A 6408-nucleotide genomic window follows, 5' to 3' on the forward strand; every position below is an offset into this window, starting at 1 on the left:
CACCTTCACTGTTCATAGAATTCTATCTCATATGGATATTTTGAAGTCTCCCTCAGACCTGGATGTGCATTGCCCTTCATAAATCTTAACACTACACATGACTTCCTCTGCCTGAATGAAGTTTGCTTTAGGTCTCCTTTCAGAGGGCATGTCTTTCTAAATGAGGAATTAGGGACTGCTGTCCACAGATGTGCCTTAATATCCTGAATGGGCTAAAATTTAAAGATGCCAGAAAAGCTGGCTGCGTCTAAAGGATAAGTCGCCTGGTCCAGATAGAATGCATCTATGGTTGCTGAGGGAAGTGGGGGAGGAAAATTGCAGAGGCCTGGGCCAAAAATGTCTGGATGTCTATAGATTTGGGGGTGGTGCTGAAGTCTAAAAGAGAAATATGGTGCCTTGTTACTAGGTTTATCCTTTGAATCTTAGACCAATCACTGTAACCTCACATGGTCCTACAGCACAGCAACAAGCCCTTCTGCCCACCATATACATTGCCAACATTTATTTCCCATCTTCATCAATCCCATTTGCCCATATTAAGTCTGTATTCTCCCATTCAAGTAGCTAAATGTCTCTTGAATGTAGTGATTGTAACTAATTCCACCACCTTTACTAGAAATGTGTTCTAGCTATCAACCAGTCTGTGTGTTTGGGGGGGGGGGGGGGGAGGGCAGAACTTGCCCCCTTAGATTTCCTTTAAAAAGTTCTTCCTCTTAAAACTATACCCTCCTATTTATGATACCCCTTCCAGGGGACAAAGATTTTGACTACTTACCGTATCTATGACTCTCAATCTTGCATACTTTTATCAGGTCACCCCTCAACCCCCTTTGCTCCAGGGCAAACAAAATCTAGTCTATCCAATTTCTCCCCATAACTGAAGTTCTCCAATCCAGGAAACATCCTGGATTGTTGTTCCAGAAACAGTTGGGAACAGAATAAACAGTCACTTGAGCAAGTTTTAATTGATTAGCATGGATTTATTAAAGAAACTCTGTCTAACTTAATTTTTTTTTGATGAATTAAGAGGATTACTGAGGGGGATGCAGTTGATGTGATGTATATGGATTTGCAAAGGATGTGACAAGGTGCCATGTGATAGGGTTGTCATTCAGATTGAAGGTCATGGAATAAAAGGGACTAAGTACCGGGAAACAAAAGTTTTTCCTGACGCAGTGGAGTTTCCTAGGAGTCTGTACTCTAATTACTTCTTTCCTTAACATTTGTGGCCTGAGCTTCAGTATCCTGAACGTAACTCACAGATGATGCAAAACCTGGAGATGTGAGTTATGGGCAAATGGAGATAGACAAGCTGAAGTGAGTGGATAGGTGACAGGTGAGGTTTAGTACTGAGAAATGTGAAGTGTTTCATAGAGGACATGAGGAATGTTAGATCTGGGGTTTAATGTGCATAGTTCATTGAAAGTGACAGAGCAGATTGAGGAATGGTTAGAAAGTGTAAGGGGATCCTGGGCTTTCAAGCTGTAGGTATAGAGGAACAAAGTGATGAGGAACTTCGGTTTGGCCATTCCAAGTACCACACTAAAGGAAAGATGTGAAGAATTTTGAGAGGATGCAGAAGGGATTTACTTAACCAATGTCAGATTTAGGGGTCTGTAGATAGACTAGAGACTCCAGGGGTGTTGGAGCTGAGATGGATGGGAGGGGGGGTATATAAAATCATGAAGGCTATGGACAGAATAGGTGGAGAGAAACTGTTCCCATTGGTGGAGGTGTCAAGAACCAGGGTCATGGGATGTAAGTGGCTGGTAAAAGAAGCTGAAATGAGGAGATGAACCCAATGAATGATCAGGGCCTGGAATGCATAGGTGAGGATGGGTTCAATTGTAGAGCTCAAGTGTACCAAAGAGGAAAGAATTTTGGGGGTCATGGGAGTGGAATGAGAGGGATTACTCCTATGAAGAGCTGGTTTGGATCTGACAGGCCAAATGGCCTCCTGTGCTAGGACCATTATGAATCTATAATACCCTGCAATGTGGGAAATTATATTGTAAAAACCTTCCTGTTGGACCATAAGACATAGGAGCAGAATTAGGCCATTCGGCCCATCAAGTCTGCTCTGCCATTCAATCATGGCTGATTTATTATTCCCTCTCAACCCCATTCTCCTGCCTTCTCCCTGTTAACCTTTGACACCTTACTAATTGAGAATCTATTAGCCTCCACTTTAAATATACCCAATGACTTGGCCTCCACAGCCATCTGTGGCAATGAATTCCACAGATTCATCACCCTCTGGCTAAAGAAATTCCTCCTCATCTCCATTCTAAACGTTCTTTTATTCTGAGGCTGTGTCCTCTGGTCCTAGACTCTCCCACTACTGGAAACATCCACTCCACATCCACTCTATCCAGGCCTTTCAATATTCAGTAGGTTTTAATGAGATCCCCCCTCATCCTTCTAAACTCCAGTGAGTACAGGCCCAGAGCCATAAAAATGCTCCTCATACGTTAACCCTTTCATCCCTGGGATCATTCCTCATAAACCTCCTCTGGACCTCTCCAACACCAGCACATCCTTCCTTAGATCTGGGGCTCAAAATTGCTCACAATACTCCATATGTGGTCTGACCAACACCTCATAAAGCTCGTCATTACATCCTTGCTTTATATTCTCATCCTCTTGAAAGAATGCTAACAATTGCATTGCCTCCCTTACTACCAACTCAAAACCTGCACATTAACCTTTAGGGAATCCTGCACTAGGACTCCCAAGTCTCTTGGTGCACCTCTGATTTCTGATTTGCTCCCCATTTAGAAACAATTCCTACACCTTTATTCCTTTTACCAAAGTGCATGACCACACACTTCCTAGCAGAGTCACATCTGCACTTCTTTGCCCATTCTCCCAACCTGTCCAAGTCCTTCTGCAGACTCCCTGCTTCCTCAGCACTACCTGCCCCTCCACCTATCTTTGTATCATCCACAAACTTGGCCACAGAGTTGTCAATTCTGTCATCCAGATCATTAACATAAAACATGAAAACTAGTGGACCCAAATCAACTGCTGTGGAACAGTACTAGTCACCGGTAGCCAACCAGAAAAGGCCCCCTTTGTTCCCACTCTCTGTCTTCTGCCAGCCAGCCAATCTTCTATCCATGCTAGTACCTTTCCTGTAATACCATGGGCTCCTATCTTGTTTAGCAGCCTCATGTGCAGCTCCTTGTCAAAGGCCTTCTGAAAATCCAAGTAAACAACATCCACTGACTCTCCTTTGTCTATCCTGCCTGTTAATTCCTCAAAGAATTCCAACAGATTTGTCAGGTAAGATCTCCCCTTAAGGAAACCATGCTGACTTTGGCCCATTTTATCATGAGCTTCCAAATACCCTGAAACCTCATCCTTATTAATGGACTCTAACATCTTACCAACCACTGAAGTCAGGCTAACTGGTCTTTAATTTCCTGTCTTTTGCCTCCTTCCCTTCTTAAAGAATGGAGTGACATTTGTGCTTTTCCAGTCTTCTGCAACCATTCCTGACTCTAGTGAGTTTTGAAAGATCACTACTAATGCCTCCACAATCTCTTCAGCTACCTCTTTCAGAACCTGGGGTGTAGTCTGTCTGGTCCAGGTGACTTATCCACCTTCAGACTTTTCAGCTTCCCAAGCATCTTCTCCTTAGTAATACCGACTACACCTCACTTCACCCCCCAACCCCCCCGTCTCTCTCGAATCTCTGGCGTGTTGCTTGTGTCTTCCACAGTGAAGACTGATGCAAAATACTTATTAGTTCATCTGCTATTTCTTTGTTCCCTGTTACTACTTCTCCAGTGTCATTTTCCAGCGGTCCGATGTCCACTCTTGCTTCTCTTTTACTTTTTACATATCTGAAAAAAATTTGGTATCCTCTTTTATATTATTGGCCAGCTTACCTTCATATTTCATCTGTTCTCTCCTTATTGCTTTTTCAGTTGCCTTATGTTGGTTTTTAAAAGCTTCCCAATCCTCTAGCTTCCCACTAGTTTTTGCAATATTGTATGCCCTCTCTTTTGCTTTTACACTGTCTATGACTTCCCTCGTCAGCCACAGTTGCCTCATCCTCCCTTCTTCTTCTTTGGGATGAAATGATCCTGCGTCTTCCAAATTACTCCCAGAAATTCCTGCCATTGCTGCTCTACCGTCATCCCTGCTAGAATCCCCTTCCAATCAACTTTGGCCAGCTCCTCTGTACTCACCTTTACGAAGATAACTGCAAAAGTGTCCTGTGTAACTTTGCATATCATCTCCAGTGTCTAATATGGATGCTTAATACTTCTAATATTTCAGCTGAACTTACCTAAATGTAGGAAAGTTAGGCTTATCATAATTGGTTCGATTTGCATGTATTAAGCTGACACTGCAGCTTGTTGCTGATCATTTTCAGTGGATAATGTTGTACTTTACACGACTTCAAATCTTTCACAAAATTTGAAAGGAGGTTAAAACTTCTTGAGTCTGGAGATTAAAAGCTGTGAGCACATTGGAGGATATTCATGGCTTGTAGCACAGATTAGATCCATTTCCATTTGAAGTAGTTACTGTATCTTGCTAGATTTCACCTTCACCAAACTGCTTCCACATATTTTCCACTCTTAATTCTGGGAAGAAAGTTGTAACATTAAATTCCACAAGTTGTGGGTTGGAAAACGTTACCCCAGGGTGACTATGAGCTACATACAGCCCAGTCTACAGTAAGTGAGCTGGTGATCTGTAATACTGATCTGTAGGTGTGTGTTACAGTTCTGATACTGGCTCAAAGCACAAGTGTTCAGAATCAGTAGGAGCAGTCGTGGGAACAGTAACCTGAAATTATGGAGTTCGGAAGCTCAGCAATCCAAGCTGATACTTCCCTTCAGAGCACGTTTGGATTGTTTTCATGGCCTTTTGTGACCTGTGGTGGTTCCTCATTATGCTGCAATTAAGTTAAATATTATAAAGATCATTTTGGGATCACAAAGTATTTGATTCAGTGCCAAAGCTGGAATAGCTGAATGCAATAGATTCCTTCCAAGTCAAAAAACTGGAGTGATATTTTATGAAATATCCAGGTCTGAGGTCCTGATCTTTAAACACCTTTTTCCTCAATCAACCAAAGATGGTGCTGGTGTATTGAAGGCAGTGGTGAATCTCATTTCATTCTCTGCCTTTGCCAAGGGGTGGCTCCCAAGATATGGGAAGTGGTCCTTGTTTTCCAGCCTCTCGCTTCTCCTTATTATTGGAGTGCAGCAGGGGCAGGTTGGTAGAACAGCTTTATTTACTTGGATGTAAAAGTGCAAGGCCCACCCTCTTATATGCTACAGTGAATGAGTCATCAATGTCTCGGAGCTCAACTGCTGAATGTGTGTGCACATGCAAGTGCATTTGCTGACTGCTGAGGTTTGGACTAGCTTGGTTTTGGAATGTACTTGCACTCGGTTGAACAGCTTTCTACCTACCATTCTGTGCATATAAAAAAACTTGCCCATGAAATCTTTAAACTTTCCCCCCTCTCATCTTAAATCTATGCCCTCTAGCACTTGACATTTCCATCCTGGGAAAAAGACTATCTACCCAATATATGCCTCTTATAACTTTATATACTTCAATCAGGTCACCCCTCAGCCCTCAACACTCCAGGGAAAACAAACAACCCAAGTTTGTCCAACCTCTCCTTATGGCTCGTGCTCTCTAATCCAGGCAACATCCTGGTAGATCTCTTGTGCACCCTCTCCAAAGCCTCCACAACCTTCCTGTAATATGGTGACCAGAACTGGACATAATATTCCAAATATAGCCAAACCAAAATTTTATACAGCTGCAACATGACTTCCTGACTTTTATGCTCGGCACCCTGATCAATGAAGGCAAGCATGTCATACACCTTCTTTAGCACCACTTCTGTTGTCACTTTCAGGGAGTAATGGATTTGCACCCCAAATCCCTCTGTACATCAATACTCCTAATGGTGCTGACATTTACTATGTACATTTGACTCTTGCATTTGCCCTCCCAAAATGCAACACCTCACACTTGTCCAGATGAAACTCCATCTGCCCTTTCTCTGCCCACATTTCTAACTGGTCTATTCAACTAAATCGCTTTTTTTCTTTATATATAATTCATCGTTTTATGATCACTGTTCCCGAATGGCCTCTGTACTACCAGATCCTCAATTAACCTTTCGTCATTACACAATGCTAGATATAAAGTAACCTGTTCACGGTGATTTAAGAAGCCACCTTCCACACTCTCCACAGTTCACTTTTATCCCCCAAAGAAGGGGCAGTTTATCACCTTCAGATTCCCATCTCATTAACCCTTTGCTCCCTCTCTGTCAGTCTGCTTTCTGTTTGTGATGCTGCATTTTATCTTGCTGTTGCTGGTGTCTGAGAGGTTACCTGTTGTGTAAAGAGCCAGCTGAGGGGACTG

This window comes from Pristis pectinata, chromosome 3, assembly GCF_009764475.1.
Source record: "Pristis pectinata isolate sPriPec2 chromosome 3, sPriPec2.1.pri, whole genome shotgun sequence".
Taxonomy (NCBI): domain Eukaryota; kingdom Metazoa; phylum Chordata; class Chondrichthyes; order Rhinopristiformes; family Pristidae; genus Pristis; species Pristis pectinata.